Here is a 19,329-nt window from a genome sequence, read left to right as displayed (position 1 = left end):
TGCAGCTTGGTTGCTCAATCGCCCCCTCACCCATTTCCTCCCCCCCCCCCTTTTCTTTTTTGCCCTGTTGATCACTTCATTTCCTGAGCTGAGGGACAGACCCACAAATGAAATCCAACCCACAAAAAGGCTGGTTGGAAGGGCGCCTGCAGCAAAATCCATTCTTTGTTATGGCTGCTCGCTCTGTGCCAGGAGCAGCTGTGGAGGGGCCGGGGCCGGGTGGCACTGCCCCTGAAACCCGCGCTGCCCAAGTGGATGCATGCCACAAGTCCCCTCAGCTGTATGCATGGGTGGAGGCGGAAGGACAGAGGCTGACGGGGGCAAGGGACCACCCTGGACCCCAGCTTAGAACTGGGGAAGGAACACAGGAGAGGAAAAGTTGGGATCCAGGTCAGGAGGATACTGTGTCCCCTAAATCCTCCCCAAGGGGTCCTGGGAATCACCCTGGGGCTCTCAAAGCCCCATCTCTGTGTAGAAATAGCCCCTCTCCATTCCTGTCATCCCAAGCCTGCTCTGGGGCTGGAAAAATCCCCTACCCTTTAGTTGCTGGTGGGACCCTCAGACCAGGAACAGTCACAGGGGAAAGAGACGTCCTCTCCTAAGAAGCTGACAGATGTGATCACGACACTATGGACTCAGAGCAAAGGCCGGATTGGCACCGAGGGTGCCCGGGGAGCGAGCCTGTTCTTAAAGCTTCTGTGTCCCCCTCTTGGACAAGCAGTTCTCCAATGCATTGATTGAATGTCATTCATTGAATGTACAAAAAGTATTGAGCTTGTGCCACATGCATAAGTTATTTTAGCCAAGTACATTTCAGTTCTGCATGTGAACTGGAGATTTATAAATGGATGAGATGAAAATAAAACCAGGTGTGGGGGACTCATGCGGATAACCCCAGCCAGCACTCAGGAGGCTGAGGTTGGAGGATCACCATGAGTTGGAGACCAGCCTGGGCTGGAATGTGACCCTGCTCAAAAAAGAAAATAAAATGAGATGTGTTCATTTTTTACTTTTTTTTTTTTTAACAGAAAACTATTTGTGTGAGTGAGAATGGGCACACCAGTACCTCTTGCTACTGCACACAAATTCCAAACGCTTGCACCACTTTGTACATCTGGCTTTACATGGGCACTGGAGAATCAAATCTAGGCCAGCAGGCTTTACAAGCAAGTGTCTTTGACTGCTGAGCCATCTCCCCAACCCAACATGCTCTTTATTTATTATGAGAGAGAGAGAGAGAGGACATTCTAGGGCCTCCAGCCATTGTACATGAACTCCAGATGTATGTGTCACCTAGTGCATCTGGCTTATGTGGGCCCTGGGTCCTTTGGCTTTTTGGGCAAGTGCCTTAACCACTAGGCAATCTCTCCAGCCCATCATGCTCTTTTTTTGTTTGTTTGTTTGGTTTTGTTTTTCGAGGTAGGGTGTCACTCTGGCTCAGGCTGACCTGGAATTCATGCTGTAGTCTCAGGGTGGCCTCGAACTCACAGCGATCCTCCTACCTCTGCCTCCCGAGTGCTGGGATTAAAGGTGTGCGCCACCACGCCCGGCCCGTCATGCTCATTTTTAATGGCCTGCTGCTGTGCTGTCCCATATATGATGAATAACAAGTATATGTCAGGGTACAATATGTACTCAGGAAAAGGTCAAAGTACTTTAGGCAAAGTGTAAGTCCAGGTTTCAGAGAGCCATCAAGATAACTTCAAGGTTTATGGAAGCTGCTACTCATTGGTTTTCTTATCTCATCCACAGTAGTAATGTCCCAGGGCTGCGGTACGAGCTCACTGAAGCTTTCAGCAAAGCTCGGCCGTCACGAAGATGTTCAAGAATAATGAGTGTCTGGGCTCCAGAGAGTCTATGGGTCAAATTAAACACTTAAATCAGGACACAAGTACATGTTCATGAGCCAAGGACATGGGGCACTGTGATGCCAACCTCTTACCTCCACACACCCCTATAGATGTACACAGACCTGGGTACCTCATGTAACCGAGGTTATGTCCACATGTACAGCCCCAACGCTGGCCTTGTCTAGCGGGCCCCTCTGAAGAATGGCAGACATAGAACTCGGCTACTATCTTCCTGACCAAGAACCTTTGGACCTCTCTCTCGGGTGTAGGTGGATGACATGGACCTGCCTCATATTTTAGCTGACACGCAGCTCATACTAGCCTAGTTAACATACCATCTTGGCTGTTTTGGCTTTTTTCCCAGGGTAATTTTAGTTTCTTTGACAGAGAGGTATTTTTTAACATATTTTTTTAAATTTGTAAGCAGAGAGGAACAGAAAGACAGAAAGAGAATGAGCATTCCAGCGTCTCTAGCTGTTGCAAACAAGCTCCAGATGTGTGTGCCACTTTGTACATCTGGCTTTACATGGGTGCTGGGGAATTGAACCCAGGCCATTAGGTTTTTCAAACACGCACCTTTAACCACTGAGCTATCTCTTTAGCCCAACAGATTCTTTAAAAAAACATGTATTTATTTTTATTTATTTATTTGAGAGCGACAGACAGAGAGAGGAAGAGGCAGAGAGAGAGAGAGAATGGGCATGCCAGGGCCTCCAGCCACTGCAAACAAACTCCAGACGCATGTGCCTCCTTGTGCATCTGGCTAACATGGGTCCTGGGAAATCGAGCCTCCTACCGGGGTCCTTAGGCTTCACAGGCAAGCACTTAACCACTAAGCCATCTCTCCAGTCCCTAACAGATATTTTTAAGGTACTTGTGTATCTTGTGAGGATTGGACAATAACAGTCAGGTTTTTTTATTTTTTTATTTTTAAATATTTTTTTTGTTCATTTTTTATTTATTTATTTGAGGGTGACAGACACAGGGAGAAAGACAGATAGAGGGAGAGAGAGAGGATGGGTGTGCCAGGGCTTCCAGCCACTGCAAACGAACTCCAGATGCGTGCGCCCCCTTGTGCATCTGGCTAACGTGGGACCTGGGGAACCGAGCCTTGAACCGGGGTCCTTAGGCTTCACAGGCAAGCGCTTAACCACTAAGGCATCTCTCCAGTCCCTAACAGATATTTTTAAGGTACTTGTGTATCTTGTGAGGATTGGACAATAACAGTCAGGTTTTTTTTTTTTTTTAATATTTTTTTTGTTCATTTTTTATTTATTTATTTGAGGGTGACAGACACAGGGAGAAAGACAGATAGAGGGAGAGAGAGAGGATGGGCGCGCCAGGGCTTCCAGCCACTGAAAACGAACTCCAGATGCGTGCGCCCCCTTGTGCATCTGGCTAATGTGGGACCTGGGGAACCGAGCCTCGAACCGGGGTCCTTAGGCTTCACAGGCAAGCGCTTAACCGCTAAGCCATCTCTCCAGCCCAGGTTTTTTTATTTTTAATCAACATGTATATATCAGTTATAAATGATAACTGGCTATATTATGATGTTTTCATATGTTTATCATATACCTTGATCATATTCATCCCTTATTTCTCTCTCTTGTCCCTTTCTCAGGGAATTCCTTTCTTCTACTTTTATGTCTTCTTTCATGTAATTTATTAACTTTTTCAAGTTTGATTAAGCTTAGAACAAATTACAGTAAAATTTTAATTATGTCTTATGTAAAGCCTTCAACATTAGATTGTAGCCATTTTGAGGGACTGTAATGATCTCAGTTGTCCTTAAAGCTCAGAAAATGGCATCACTATTGCCAGCTTTTAAAAAATTTCTACAGAAACACATTCATGTAAGCAGGTTAATTGGCTGGTTTCTGGTTTTGTTTTGTTTTTGTTTTTCAAGGTAGGGTCTCACTGTAGCCCAGGGTGACCTGGAATTCACCATGTAGTCTCAGGATGGCCTGAATTCAGAGTGATCCTCCTCCCTCTTCCTCCCTAGTGCTGGGATTAAAGGCGTGCACCACCACACCCTAATATGGTTTATGCCTTTTTTTTTTTTTTTGACACCCATTGAGTTTCATTAAGATTGCTTACAGGAGCATGGGGGGTTGTTTACAGGAGCATGGGGGGTTGTTTGCAGGCACATGGGGTGTTGTTTGCAGGCACATGGGGTGTTGTTTGCAGGAGCATGGGCATTTTACTAATGCTGTGCCACTGAACATTCCCTTTCTCCTCTAGCAAACATTAGCTGCCTATAAATCTAAAGTCAAATTCCCTAAACTTTACATCCATTTAACTAGACACGTAAAAACCATAAAAGAGGGCTGAAGAGAGAGCTCAGAGGTTAAGGTGCTTGCTTACAAAGCCTAACCACCCAGGTTAGATTCCCCAGTGCCCATGTAAAGCCAGATGCAGAATGGTGCATGCATCTGGATTTCATTCACAGTGGCTGGAGGCTCTGTTGTACCCATTCTTTCGCCCGCTCTGTTTCTCTCTGCTTGCAAATAAATAAGTCTTTAAAAAAACACAAAAGGGGCCCTGGAGAGATGGCTTAGTGGTTAAGGCACAAGCCTGAAAAGCCTAAGGACCCAGGTTTGATGCTCCAGGTCCCACATAAGCCAGATACACAAGGTGGCACATGCATTTGGAGTATGTTTGCAGTGGCTAGAGGCCCTAGTGTGCCCATTCTCACTCACTCTCTTTCCCTGTCCCAAGTGAATAAATAAATAAATACAAAATCTTTTTTAAAAAACCCAAAAGAGCTGGAGAGATGGCTTAGTGTTAAGGCACTTGCCTGTGAAGCCTAAGGACTCAAGTTTGATTCCCCAGTACCCACATAAGCCAAGGGCACAAGGTGGCACATACGTCTGGAGTTCATTTGCAGTGGTTTAAGGCTCTGGCCCACCCATTCTCTCTCTCTCTTTTTATCTTCCTTGTTCTCTCTCTCTCAATCTCTCTCTCTCTCTCTCAATTGAATGAATAAATAAAATATTTCAAAATTCAAAAACAGAAATGCTAACACCTTGTTAAGGCAGAGCATTGCTAATATTAAAGCACACTCACACACACAAAAGACAGGATCAAGTGCCATCCTGCACCCTTTCCCCTGGAACAACCGTTGTGAGACGATTTCCAGCTTCCCTTTGGAGGCCTCGGAGGCTCCCTTAGTACACGCTGCTGTCTGGCCTATGGACTCAGTGGGAGACAGGGCCAACTCACATTTTAGGCATGCATACGTAAGTGATGGTTCGTAACTATTTTGTAGTAACAATGACTATTACTAGAACATTCCAGTAGATTGTCTCCTACGTACAGGGTTTACACCCAGGCGGCTGCTTTAGAGACCATTGCTTTAACGGGGGCCTTAGCAGGGACATAAGTCACCTGCATCACGGATGACGAAGCGAGGCCACTGCTGTTGTATCTTATTGTCCCCTGTCCTTTTCACAGGTCTTTATGGGCGAGCTTTGGAAAATGGTATTGGCAGGAGGGGCCGCACTGCAGAAGACATTCAGGTCCGGTCTGCATGTCTGTGGATGCCAGGAAGCTGGGGCATGAGGATCATGAAGATGAGGTGGAGGGAGGTCCGGGGCGGGCTGGCTGGGGGTACCCAGCGGAGCAGCAGGCGCATCTGCAGCTGGTGTCTTGCCTAGGGTCCACACTGAGATCTCAAGATCTGCCAGGAAACAGGGAGGGGAACTGTCAAGTGTTGAGCCCGTGGCACAAGCTCAGGGAGGCGCACAGCCAGGCATGGACACGGGTAGCTGGGCAGTGGCATTCCCTCACCAGGCTTCTTCCACACCGATAAGGTGAGCCTGCCTGAGGCCATTCCTCCAGCTATAAACCTGTAGTCCAGCTCAGCTGAGCCTTCTTTAGACTAGCCAGTCCCAGGCCCTGTCTCCGAGGGCTTCTCTGAGCCCAAGCCCAGAAGATGAGCATGGCACACAATAAAAGCTCAAACTTGACCTGAGGAGCCCTGATCTGCCAAGTCACCTACCCAGACATGCTAAAGAGGACCAGGCCCTTGGTCCTTGCTCAAGAAAAGGACAACAGGGCTGAAGAGATGGCTTATCGGTTAAGCACTTGCCTGTGAAGCCTAAGGACCCCAGTTCGAGGCTCGATTCCCCAGGACCCACGTGAGCCAGATACACAAGGGGGTGCATGCGTCTGGAGTTCGTTTGCAGTGGCTGGAGGCCCCGGTATGCCCATTTTCTCTCTCTCTCTCTCTCTCTGCCACTCTCAAATAAATAAATAAAAATAAACAAGAAAAATACAATAACCGAGTCCTGTGCCCGCCCAAGAAGGCCAGCTGTGGGGTGTACATGTGGGGACAACCCTGGTTACAGAATGCCCAGGTCTGTGTGTGTCTATAAGGACATGTGATGGTAAGAAGTTGGCATCACAGCATTCTGAGTCCTTGGTGGCCCCTGACACCTGTACCTATGCCTTTGTGCATTTAACTCTACACCAGAGACCAACCGGAGTCTGGCTAGTCACTGTTCTCAAACATCTTTTTAAAAAATATTTTTGTTTATTTATTTAGTTGAGAGAGAGGGAGAGGGTGCGTCAGGGCCTCTAGCCATCGCAAATGAACTCCAGATGCATGCACTGGCTTCTGTGGGTACTGGGGAATCAAACCTGGGTCATTAGGCTTCGCAGGCAAGTGCCTGCACCGCTAAGCCATCCCTCCAGGCCTTCTCAGACATCTTAATGGTGGCTGAGATTTGCTGAGAGCTTCATGGAGGCCTTACCACAGCCTTCAGACACTGGTGCTTTAAGAACCTCCGTCTTGGGGCTAGTGAGATGACTTAACAGTTAAGGAGGTTGTCTTTGAAGCCTAAGGACTCAAGTTTGATTCCCCAGTGCCCTCGTAAGCCAGATGCACCAAGTGGTTTGTTTGCAACAGCTGGAGGCCCTGGTGTGCCCATTCACTCTCTCTGTATCTGTCTTTTCTCTCTCTTGCTCTCTCTCAAATATATAAAAATAATATACATATATATATTTTAAAATGGAATTTCAAAGGGGAAAGTGTCGGGGGGAGAGGGAATTACCATGGAATATTTTTTATAATCATGGAAAATGTTAATAAAAAATTTAAAAAAAAGAATCTTTCTTTTAAAAAATTTGTGTGTGTGTATGTGTGTGTGTGTGTGCGTGTGTGTGTGTGTGTGTACATTCTATGGCATATGGGTGGAAATCAGAGGACAGCCTTGGGCGTTGGTCCTTGCTTTCCACCTTGATTGAGGCGGAGTCTCTTCTTGCCCATCTCTGTGTACACCAGGCTAGTTGGCCTGTAGACATCCAGGTAGTTCCCTCTCTGCCTTGTCTCTCACCACCGCTGGACGTCCAGCTTTAAGTGAGTTCTGAGGCTCTGAACTCAAGCCATTTTGCTTGCATAGTGAGCAATTTTACCCTCTGCCCCGTCCCTCCAGCCCCCAGAATCTCCATTGTAGAGATGAGACTAGGAAACTGAGGCACAGAGAAGACAATAACCTGTCAGAGGTCAGCTGTGGTTGCAGACTGTAACATCAAGCCTTGTGATTCTAGGGTGGTCCCATCCGCCAGGGGCACTGCTTTTCGCGGGATAAGGGAGCCAAGAGGATACATGGGGGGGGGGGCTCACTGAGGGAAGGACAGCCATGGTCTGCAGCCTGCCATTCCTCCACAGACACCAGGCCCCCGAGTGCCAGCAGAGGGCCTGGTTGGCATGAAAGAGGAGGGAGTGGCAGGCTGCAGAACCTCAGATGGTGCTGACTGGACTGTGCTCAGTCAGAGGAAAAGTTTATTTATTAGGGTTTTTTTTTTTGTATTTTTTATATATTATTTAATTTAATTTATTTGAGAGAGAGGAAGAGGCAGAGAGAGAGACAGAGACAGACAGTGAGAGAATGGGTGCACCAGGACCTCCAGCCACAGCAAACGAACTCCAGATGCATGCCCCACCTTGTGCATCTGGCTTACGTGGATCCTGGGGAATCGAACCGAGGACCTCTGGTTTTGCAGGCAAGTGCCTTATCCACTAAGCCACCTCTCCATCCTGCTTTTTTTTTTTTTTTTTTAATTTTTTTATGAGAGAGTGTGAATTGACATGCCAGGGCCTCCAGCCATGGTAATCTAACTCCAGAAGCATGCACCATTTTGTGCCCATGTGTGACCTTGCGCCCTTGTGTCCCCTTGTGTGTCTGGCTTACATGGGACCTGGAGAGTCAAATATGAATCCTTAGGCTTCACAGGCAAGCACCTTGACTGCTAAGAGATCTCTCCAGCCCTCATTTAAAAAATGTTTGTTTATTCATTTGCAAAGAGAGAGAGAGAAAAGATCAGAGAAAATGAGTGTGCCAGGGCCTCCAGCCCCTGCAAATGAACTCCAGACACACATGCAGTTTGTGCATCTGTCTTTATATGGGTACTGGGGAATTGAACCCGGGTTGTTAGGCTTTGCAAGCAAGTGCCTTAACCACTGAGCTATCTCTCCAGCACCAAGTGCATGTTTTTATTTTAACTCCTTGCATGTTCTGGGACAAGACCTTGTGATACTGGCCAAGGGTCCTTCAAGTGGAAATCGGCATCTGGGTTTCGCAGATGGAGACACTTAGGAAAAGTGAGGGCCTCTTGTTCGCAAAGCTTTGGGAACAGAACTCCTATCTCCTAACCCCAGCTTTCTCCAGACCACAGCTGCCTTCCTGATATTGAGCTACTCTGTATTTAGAAAGGGCCCGAAAAGAAAGGGCGGGGAAGATATGAAAGGGAGAAAAAAGACTGAGAAAGGAGTGAAGGAGCTTACAGTCTCGGACCAGCCCAAGCATGACCCAAATCTCCCAATACAAACAATAAGACCCTTGAGTTCCAACCAGAGCCGGCTTCCTGATAGAAACAGCTTAACCCCTGTGTACGTGCGGGGGCGCATTGTGGGACCTGCCCAGCAAGGGGTAGGCAGGAAGGCAGCGGGCCTCTGAGCCAATATTTGCTGTTTGCCGAAATTGCCCAATTTACATAGAAGCAGAGCAAACAAAGAACCATCTGTCTGCTTCAGGCTGTCCCTCTTCTGCCTCCCCCGCAATGTCCTCGCCCCACACCCGCGCCCTTTCTGAAGCCCTGGGTCTGGGCCATATGAGGGAGGAGCGGCCTGGCATCCTGAGAAGCGGCTCTCGGGACACCGGCCCTGCCACTCCCGTGGGTTACAGAAATGTGTCAGGCATCTTGATGCTGCTTCGTTCTCCTTCACACTCTCTGTTCCACTTCTCAGAAGTCCTTAGACAATGGGAGGTTTTCATTCTTTTCACTGCAAAATACCCTCATGGCATCATCTCAATAGATGCAGAAAAAGGCCTTTGACAAAATACATCAGTGGTGGCTCACGCCTTTTATCCCAGCACTTGGGAAGCAGAGGTAGGAAGATTGCCAAGAGTTCGAGGCCACCCTGAGACTACAGAGTTTATTCCAGATCAGCCTGGGTTAGAACAAGACCATACCACACACACAAAAAAATCACTTCATAATTAAAAAAAAAAAAAAGATTGGGAAGCTGGGCATGGTGGCTCACACTTTTAATGCCAGACCTTAGGAGATAGAGGCAGGAGGATCATCATGAGTTCAAGGCTACCTTGTGACTACATAGTGAATTCCCGAACAGCTTGGGCTAGAGCAAGACCTTACTTTGAAAAACCAAAAACAAAAAAAATAAAGAAATAAAGAAGAAACTGGGAATGGAATATCTCAACATAATTAAGATAATAAACTTATATCATACTAAATGGAGAAGCATTCCCATTAAGATCGGGAAGAAGACAAAGATGTCCATTTTCCCCACTGCTATTCTACATAGAGCCTTAAGTATTTATTATTATTATTACTATTGTTATTATTATTATTGGTGTGGGTTCTGGGAATTGAACTCAGTTCCTCATGCTGCACAGCAAGTGCTCTTATCCATCAGGCCATCTGCCCAGCCCCAGGACATGTATTTTGACTGGCAAAACCAACAAAGTTGTCACCACAAACATTAAAACATATATTTTGTAAACAAAAATGTAAAAATCCTGGGAAAAAAATTCACAAATAGAATCCAATAAAACCTGGGCTGGAGACATGGCTCAGCAGTTAAGATGTTTGCCTGTAAAGCCTAAGGACCTGAGTTTGATTCCCCAGTACCCACATAAAGCCAGATGCACAGGTGGCACATGTATCTGGAGCTCATTTGCAGTGGCTGGAGGCCCTGGCGTGCCCATTCTCTGTGTTTGTCTCTCTTCAATCTCTCTCTGCTTGCAAATAAATAAATGAAAATATTAAAAAAATTTTTAAAAACCTAACAGAGGTAATAAGCAATTGTCAAATTGTATTTATTCCCGGAATGCAAGTTATCTTTTGACGTATCAATCAGTGTAAGTGACTACAGTGATAGAGAAATTAATAGAGAAAATTATATGACCATATCAGTCAGCATAGGAACATTATTTGATGAACATCAACATCATTCATAATAAAATCTCTTAGCAAGCTTGCTCCTTGATATGTAAAGGATATTTATGTATAATAAGAGTCTATAAATATCATACTTGGAAAAAATTATACTTGGGGAGCTAGGTGGATGGCTCAGCAGTCAAAGACACTTCCAAAGCCTGCTGGCTCAGGTTTAATTCCCCAGCCAACCACATAAGCCAGATGCAAAAAGTGGAATGTCTTCTGTTATCATTAGCACCATACAAGCTGGAGGGCTTTGCCAATCCAGGGACTAGAAATACTAAGCAAAAGTATTGAAACCGGGGCTGGAGAGATGGCTCAGTAGTTAAGGCACTTGCCTGCAGAGTCTAAGGACCCAGGTTCAATTTCCCACTACCCACATAAAGCCAGATGCACAAGGGGGCATGTGCATCTGGAGTTTGTTTGCAGTGGCTTCAGGCTCTAGTGTGCCCATTTAATCCCTCTCTCTCTCTCTCTCTCTCTCTCTCTCTCTCTCTCTCTATCTGCCTCTTTCTCATCTCTTTCTGTCTCTCACATATATGCATGCATAATAAATAAATAAAAATTTTTAAAAAGAATCGAAATGGGAAAAAAACCCTCAGAATTTTGCAAAGACATGATTTTATCTGAGTAAAATTCTAAAAACATGATCTTAGGGCTGGGGAGGGGCTTTGTAGGAAGGAGCACTTGCTATTCAAGCATGAGGATCTAAATTCAATCCCCAGCACCCAGGGGAAAAGCCAGGCAAGGCCACACATGCTGTAACCCCAGTGCTGAGGGGACAGAAGGACAAGTGGGCCTCACTGGTTGGCCAGCCTGATGGAAAAATAAGGCTTAACGATAAGCTTAGGTTCAATGAGAGACTTCATGTCAACGAAATAAGTTAGAAGAATGGTCGAGGAACATACCTCATGTCCAACTCAGGCCTCTGTATGCATGCCCATGGAGTGTGCTTCTGTACACACATGTGCAAATACAACATACATACTACATACATATACACATATACCCATTCAAAAAATGTGTGTATATATATATACACATTTATATATATATATAAATATATTTATATAAATATATATATAAATTATATATATATATAAATATATATATATATATATTTTTTTTTTCGAGGTAGAATTTTGCTCTAGCCCAGGCTGACCTGGAATTTACTATGTAGTCCCAGACTGGCCTTGAATTCGCAGTGATCCTCCTACCTCTGCCTCCCAAGTGCTGGGATTAAAGGCCTACGCCACCATGCTGGCGACATCTAAAACTCTTGTGTATCAAATGATTAAGTATTAATGAGGAAAAATGGAAAACTAAATTCTGAACATGAAGTTGAAGAATCATTATGATAAAGATCTCAACTCTCTCTAAATTGATTCGAAGATTACAGAATCTCAGTCAGATTCTTAAGAAATATTTATTATTGTTGGTATAAATTAACACTATATTTCTTAAGTTCACATACAAATACAAAAGTCTTATATAGGGGCTGGAGAGATGGCTCAGTGCTTAAGGCACTTGCCCGAAAAGCTTAATGACCTGGGTTCATTTCCCCAGTACCCATGCAAAGCCAGATGCACAAAGTGGTACATATATCTGGAGTTTGTTTGAAGCACCTGGAGGCCCTGGCATGCCCATTTTCTCTGTCTCTCTTCTTTTTCTTTCTCTCTTTGTAAATAAATAAATAAGAATATTTTTTAAAAACTCATACAGGTCTGGAGATGTGGTTTAGCACTTAAGGCGCTTGCCTGCAAAGCCTAAGGACCCAAATTTGATTCACTAGTACCCACATAAGCCAGATGCACAAGGTGGCACATGTGTCTGGAATTCATTTGCAGTGGCTAGAGGTCCTGGCATACCAATTCTCTCTACACATGTATTAATGCTACTCTCACTTGCAGTTAGAGAAGCTTCTCTTATCAGGTGGCAGTGACCTCTGGGATGACTCAAAAGGCACCGTGGTGCTGAGAAGTGACAGAGGAGTGCTTAGCACTAAAACATCTCCATCACACCCTCCAAGGCTCAGGGTTCATTGCAGAGGAGGTGATGGAAAGAATGTAAGAGCCAAAGGAAGGGTAGGACTGCTTACAATGGACTCTTCCAGATGCAAAATGGCCTGGATATCCATGACCTCACAGTGCCTGACACTGCCTACACAGTACCATTGTAATAAAAAGAAAATATGATGACATCAAAAGAAAAGAGAAACTGATTGAGAAGGGGAGGGGATATGATGGAGAGTGGAGTTGTGAAGGGGAAAGTGAGGAGGAAGGGAATTATTATGGTTTATTCTTATAATTCTGGAGGTTGTCAATAATAAAAAAACTAAAAAGTAAAGCATTTATTTATTTATGAGAGAGTGTGGGCAGGACCTCCTGGCACTGCCAATGAACTCCAGATGCATGAGCCGCTTTGTGCATCTGGCTTTATATAGGTACTGGGGAATCAAACCTGGGTGGTCAGGCTTTGTGACAGTCCTTAATCACTGAGCCATCTCTCCAGCCCCAAGAATTTGTATATCACAATACTATCACCACGCCTACAAAATTAACAATTATTCCTTATTGCCATCTAGTACCCAATCAATACACAAATCTTTGTCTAAATAATAAAGCTAGAGTATAGGGCATGAGTGACAGGGGAAAAAAAAAGCTAGTGTTCAAAGTGGTTTCATTTCATTCATTCACTGTCTTTTCCTCTAAAGTAAGTAATACTCACACTTTTTATTTGTCAACAAAATGAGAACTTCATCCTTTGGATTTTACACTATTCTGGATTTGGCTTCGGGGGGGAGGGGGCGGGGTATTATTTAGTGTGTTGTTTTGCATGTAACAGTTATTCTGGGGAAAGTCCCTCAATTTGGGTTTTTCTAGTATTACCTCATTGTCAGGCTCGGGTTGTGGATTTTGGCAGCATTCTCTCAGACGCGGTGCCATTTTCTTAATTGTCCCGTTACCGCCTCTGTTAGCTGTTTTCTCTGTGGTGGAACCTCACAGGCCTCCCTGCTGCAAATTCACTGTTCTTTCCCCTTTAAATTAGTAAGAAGTTTGTGAAAAGCTACTTTAAAACTATCTCATGGCTTTTCCCTTCACTGCTAGTTTTAGCATTCATTAATGATTCTTGCCAGAGGAAAGTCTCTAAAGAGACTCTTTAAAAAAAAAAAAAAAAGAATTTATTTGCAATGAAAAAGAGAGTTAGTGAGGATGGGTGCACCGGGCCTCTGGCCACAGCAAATGAACTCCAGATGCGTGTGTCCATTGTACATCTGGCTTTATATGGGTACTGGGGAACTGAACTCAAGATGGCAGGTTTTGCTAGTGACCACCTTTAGCTGCTGAGCCATTTTCCCAGCCCAAGAGACTCCTTCTTATTGGAGTCTTATACCACTGGAGAATGGAACTCTGAAAACAAATTCTGGATACCTGCTGTTGGGGACACGCTGATTTTGAGGCTCTTCAACCACGAGACTTTTGTCACTTTCATTGCCTCTCTGTCCCTCCCTTCTTTCCTCTCTGACACGGGTGTGTACTGACTCCTCTAACACCCACTGAACCCCGTAGCATATGTCCTAGTTTTCTTCCTCCTCCTCATTGCAACTCTCTTCTCTGGTGGTGAGTATCCTGGGCATTTTGTTCACCCCATCCTGAGCTCCTTTCACAGGCCCCAGATGCAGAATCAGTCTCCTGATGATTCAGCTGCTTCTCAGCCTCAGTCTCCCAGGGCCTCAGTCTCCCAGGGCCTCAGTCTCTCAGGGGCTCAGTCTCTCAGGGCCTCAGTCTCTCAGGGCCTCAGTCTCCCAGGGGCTCAATCTCTCAGGGGCTCAGTCTTTCAGATCCTCAGTCTCTCAGGGGCTCAGTCTCTCAGGGGCTCAGTCTTTCAGATCCTCAGTCTCTCAGGGGCTCAGTCTTCCAGGGGCTCAGTCTCCCAGAGCCTCAGTCTCTCAGGGGCTCAGTCTCTTAGGGCCTCAGTCTCCCAGGGGCTCAGTCTCTCAGGGCCTCAGTCTCTCAGATACTCAGTCTCTCAGGGCCTCAGTCTCTCAGGCCCTCAGTCTCCCAGGGCCTCAGTCTCCCAGGGGCTCAGTCTCTCAGGGCCTCAGTCTCCCAGGGGCTCAGTCTCTCAGGGCCTCAGTCTCTCAGGCCCTCAGTCTCCCAGGGGCTCAGTCTCTCAGGGCCTCAGTCTCTTAGGGCCTCAGTCTCCCAGGGGCTCAGTCTCCCAGGGCCTCAGTCTCCCAGGGTCTCAGTCTCCCAGGGGCTCAGTCTCTCAGGGCCTCAGTCTCTCAGGGCCTCAGTCTCCCAGGGGCTCAGTCTCTCAGGGCCTCAGTCTCTCAGGCCCTCAGTCTCCCAGGGCCTCAGTCTCCCAGGGGCTCAGTCTCTCAGGCACCACAACCCCAGCCACATCAAGGAGAAAAGAATGAGTGTGTGTGTGTGTGTGTGTGTGTGTGTGTGTGTGTGTGTGTTTTCTAGGGAAGAAAACAGGATAGAGAAAGGTAGGGAAAGGGAATTTGAAACTGCTTGTCTTTTTCTTCATGGCATGCCCATACCCAGTACACAGTACAAGATTCAGAGGGAAGAAGCTTGGAGAAGGTGGAAGCCCGCTGCTAACTGGCTAGACGATGCTGGAGAGACCTATGCAGCCAGGTGAGGGAGAAAAGTCATTAACAGTCTTAACCAGCAGTGGACCCAGTAAGCTTTACAGCTGGCCAGCAAGGCCACATGTACCAACTGGTGCAATGGTGGCATGTCTGTAATGGGGAAAACCCACTCCTCTCTCACTGGACTTGAGGCCTGCTCCACAAGAGGAAATTCCTGCCCGGTACTGAAAACCTAATCAAAAGCCTGCGGTCCTAGGAGGGGCGACTCCTACTGTTGTCTGGATAAATGGATATGTTATGCTCACCAAACTGCAAACTTCCCTCTACATAACTTGTTTATGCCTATATCTTTCCTCTCACTTTTGGTTAGAGAAGCTTCTCTTTTCAGATGGCGGTAACCACTGGAATGACCCAAATCTCACCCAAGTGCTGAGAGGCGACAGTGGAGGGTTCATCACTAAGTGAGACATCCCTATCACATCCTCGAAGGCCCAGCGACCACTGCTGAAGAGGTGGAAGAAACAATGTGACAGTCAAAGGACGGGGAAAACGGCTTCCAATGCTGTCATCCAGATACAAACTGGCCTTGATAGTCGTGACCTCACAGTGGCTGTTGCTACCTACAGAAGACCTCCATCACAGGAGGAAAAAATGATGCCATCAGAATAGAACAGAGACTAGTTGGAAAAAAGAAAGGATTCAGGGCTGGAGAGATGGCTTAGCGGTTAAGCGCTTGCCTGTGAAGCCTAAGGACCCCGGTTCGAGGCTCGGTTCCCCAGGTCCCACGTTAGCCAGATGCACAAGGGGGCGCACGCGTCTGGAGTTCGTTTGCAGAGGCTGGAAGCCCTGGCGCGCCCATTCTCTCTCTCTCTCTCCCTCTATCTGTCTTTCTCCCTGTGTCTGTCGCTCTCAAATAAATAAATAAATAATTTAAAAAAAAAAAAGAAAGGATTCAGAGGAAGGGGGGCTAGGGAGGGGCAAAGGGGAGTGTTGGGAAGGGATTGTGATCATGATATATTTTCTATATTTATGGAAGCTGTCAAAAATAGTTTGAATTAAAAAAAAAAAGAGGGGCTGAGTGCCAGACGTGCTGGTACATGTCTTTAATCCCAGCAGTCAGCAGGCAGTTAGAAGGATCACTGTGAGTTCAAGGCCACCCTGAGACTACATAGTGAGTTCCAGGTCAGCCAGGGCTAGAGTGAGACCCTACCTCAAAAACCAAAAAAAAAAAAAAAAAAAAAAAAGAGGCCTGGAGAGATGGCTTAGTGGTAAAGGCACTTGCCTGCTAGGTCTAAGAACCCAGGTTCAATTCCCCAGTACCCATGTAAGCCAGATGCACAAGGTGGTGCATGCATCTGGAATTCATTTGTAGTGGCTAAAGGCCCTGGTGTGCCCATTCCCTCTCTCTCTCTCTCAAATAAATAAATAAATAAATAAATAAATAAAATATTTTTTTCCAATTGTGTCTGCCATTTGGCCATGACTTTTTTTTTGTTTCACTGTGTTGTTTATTCTGATACATACAATGTAAATAGTTACATTTTAACACTAAGAATTGACTAAATTTAACATTCATTTTAAATTAAGCTAAACTACAAAAATAGAACAGTTTTTAAATATACATATATATTTTATTGATAACTTCTAGACTTACAGACAACAAACCATGGTATTGCCCTCCCCTCCCTTCCCTTCCCTCACTTTCCCTTTCATAACTCTGCTCTCTATCCTATCCCCTCCCTCTCTCCATTAGTCTCTCTTTTAATTTGATGTCATCATCTTTTTCTCTTATTATGAGGGTCTTGTGTAGGTATTGCTAGACACTGCAAGGTCTTGGATATTGAGGCCAAATTCTGTCTGGACAGTTGCATTGTAAGGAGTGGTACCCTCCCTTTGGCTCTTACATTCTTTCCACCACCTCTTCTGCAATGGACCCTGAGCCTTGGAGGGTGTGAGATGTTTCAGTGCTGGGCACTCCTCCATCCCTTCTTCTCAGCACTGTGTTGCCTTTGGGGTCATCCTAGTGGTCATCGCCATCTGAAAAGAGAAGCTTCTGTAACCAGAAGTGACAGTAGCATTAATATATGAGTATGAACATTAAGTGTAGTGCTTTCAGGACAGTTTGGTGAGAGTAATATATGCCATTTATCCAGACAAGAGCAGGCTTTATGCCTCTAAGGTGCATGACCTCCCCTGCCAAAGGCTTTTGATTAGGTTTTCAGTACCAGGCATGTATTCCCTCCCATAGAGCAGGCCTTCAATCCAATTAAAGAGCAGTTGGTTTCCCCCAGAGCAGATATGCCACTATTGTACTTGTTCAGTCATTTGACCTCTCTGGCCAAAGTTGAGGCTTCCCCTGTTTTCACCGCTGATGACTTCTCTCTCCCATAAGGCTGCATACAGTGCAGCTTTTTCCAGCTTCATGACTTTATTATTATTATTAACAACATATTTCATATGGATACATCAACTGTTGATACCCGCTTGTCCCTCGTCCCTGCCTCTATTCCCTGGGGGATGCTCCTCAGTGGGGTTGCAGGTATTCTCCAGATGAAATTTTTTTTTTTTTTTTTTTTTTGGTTTCTCGAGGTAGGGCTTCACTATGGTCCCGGCTGACCTGGAATTCACTCTGTAGTCTCAGGGTGGCCTTGAACTCACGGCAATCCTCCTACCTCTGCCTCCCGAGTGCTGGGATTAAAGGCGTGCGCCACCACGCCCAGCCTCGGATGAAATATTTTTTAAAGAGAACTTTGGAGCATTCAGCCTCTTCTGATGAATCTGAGCTATCATTCTTCTGTAATGATCTAGAAGAGACTCAGGACTGTCCCCATTTCAAAAGCTATAGGCAAGCCAGGCATGATGGTACACACTTTTACTTCCAGCACTAGGGAGACAGATGTAGGAGGATTGCTGTGAGTTCGAGGCCATGTTGATCCTCTAGGACAGCATGGGCTAGAAAGAGACCCTACCTTGAAAATACAAAAGAAAAAAAGCTAGAGACATCCATTTGGTAAGCAAGAATCCGCCTTTCCTCCTTCAGTGGAATGTTCCACCCAACTCAGCCATCCCCGACCTGTAAGGCCCATAGCTGGAGAGGCCACTGACCCTGAAGTCTCATGTGTAAATGAACAAAAGTCCCTGACCAAAGGCAGCACTGTAGGAATGCTGGTCCTCTCTGGCATGCTGTTTACTGGACACCTGGACAGACCTGGAAAAGTTGGGAAGGAGATTAGAGTTCAGGGTCAGGGCACAGTTTAGTGTTCCCTGGTATGACAGGCTCAGGCAGAATTGTGAAACAGGCAATGTCTGTCACAGGAGCTACTGTCTTCCACGCCAGGGGCCAAGTCCCAGGGGACACAGCAGGAAGCTTGAGCCCGGAAAGGAAGGCAGGGGAATTTTAAGAGCGCACTCACTAGCCACTGGGCCAGGAAAGCAGCCGGAGTCTTTGCTTCTCTTTTTCAGATAGACACAGATCCTAAGGAGAGAACCAGCCTAACACACCTCACCAGGGCCCCAGCTGAAACTAAGAGTAATTGGGAAAATTAGTTTTTGTTGTTTTATTTTTTTTTTGTTTGTTTGTTTTTTTCAAGGTAGTGTCTTACTCTAGCTCAGGCTGACCTGGAATTCACTGTGTAGTCTCAGGATGGCCTCGAACTCATGGCGATCCTCCTACCTCTGCTTCCCCAGTGCTGGGATTAAAGGTTTGCACCACCACGCCTGGCAAGAATATCGCTTTCTCAGTGAGCCTGGTACCAGCACAAGGGAGAAGGAGATGGACACAGAGAACACTCAACTCCTACCGAACCAGAGATCCAGAGACACAGAGGCTCCCAAGACCTCATCACTGAAGCAGACCTAAAAGGAACCCAACATGGCTCAGGGAAATTCACTGAACAGGGGGCGGAAAGAACGTCAGAGCCACACGTTGGGTCATTATGCGCAGAGACGATGCCTCTTACCCATATCTGATGGCTAACCCCATAATACACGACCCACATTCCCCAACGAGGAGGGTCCCTGCGGGGGTGGGGGAGGCCACGGAAGAGGCTAACGATGGTACTAACATGGCTGTGTACACACTGTGTTGCATAACTAATAAATAAGATAAAATAAAGGAGGGATTTCACATACAAGAGTTAGCTCCCAGAAAGAGGTGACTCCCAGGCCTGAATCTGTAGATTACCTATACAGCATAAATGAGGAACACAGTGTTGACAGCAGGAGCAATAGAACCGGGAGGAGGCCACAGCAGGGACAGGAGCAGGTCACGCTGGCCCTGATAAAGATTCCCGTAGAGCCAGAGTGATACGGGTATGCAGTGCTGCGCATGCGTACTTGAAGGTTGGACAGTGAAGTAAGCAAGCCACTTGACGCCTAACCATTTCCTCTGTTTTCTCACTGAGGAACTAGGAACCA

The 19,329-nt window shown here is 46.1% G+C and overlaps 1 non-coding gene across 1 annotated transcript; it reads right to left on the bottom strand.

The window, feature by feature from the left end:
• Positions 1–3,596: 3,596 nt before the first annotated feature.
• On the bottom strand, positions 3,597–3,727 carry LOC123455689. Its single transcript, XR_006634072.1, has one exon. It is a non-coding gene; the product is annotated as a small nucleolar RNA SNORA33 (small nucleolar RNA).
• Positions 3,728–19,329: the final 15,602 nt, after the last annotated feature.

This window comes from Jaculus jaculus, chromosome 17 (assembly GCF_020740685.1).
Source record: "Jaculus jaculus isolate mJacJac1 chromosome 17, mJacJac1.mat.Y.cur, whole genome shotgun sequence".
NCBI lineage: Eukaryota > Metazoa > Chordata > Mammalia > Rodentia > Dipodidae > Jaculus > Jaculus jaculus.
This window is presented reverse-complemented; position numbering and strand designations above follow the sequence as displayed.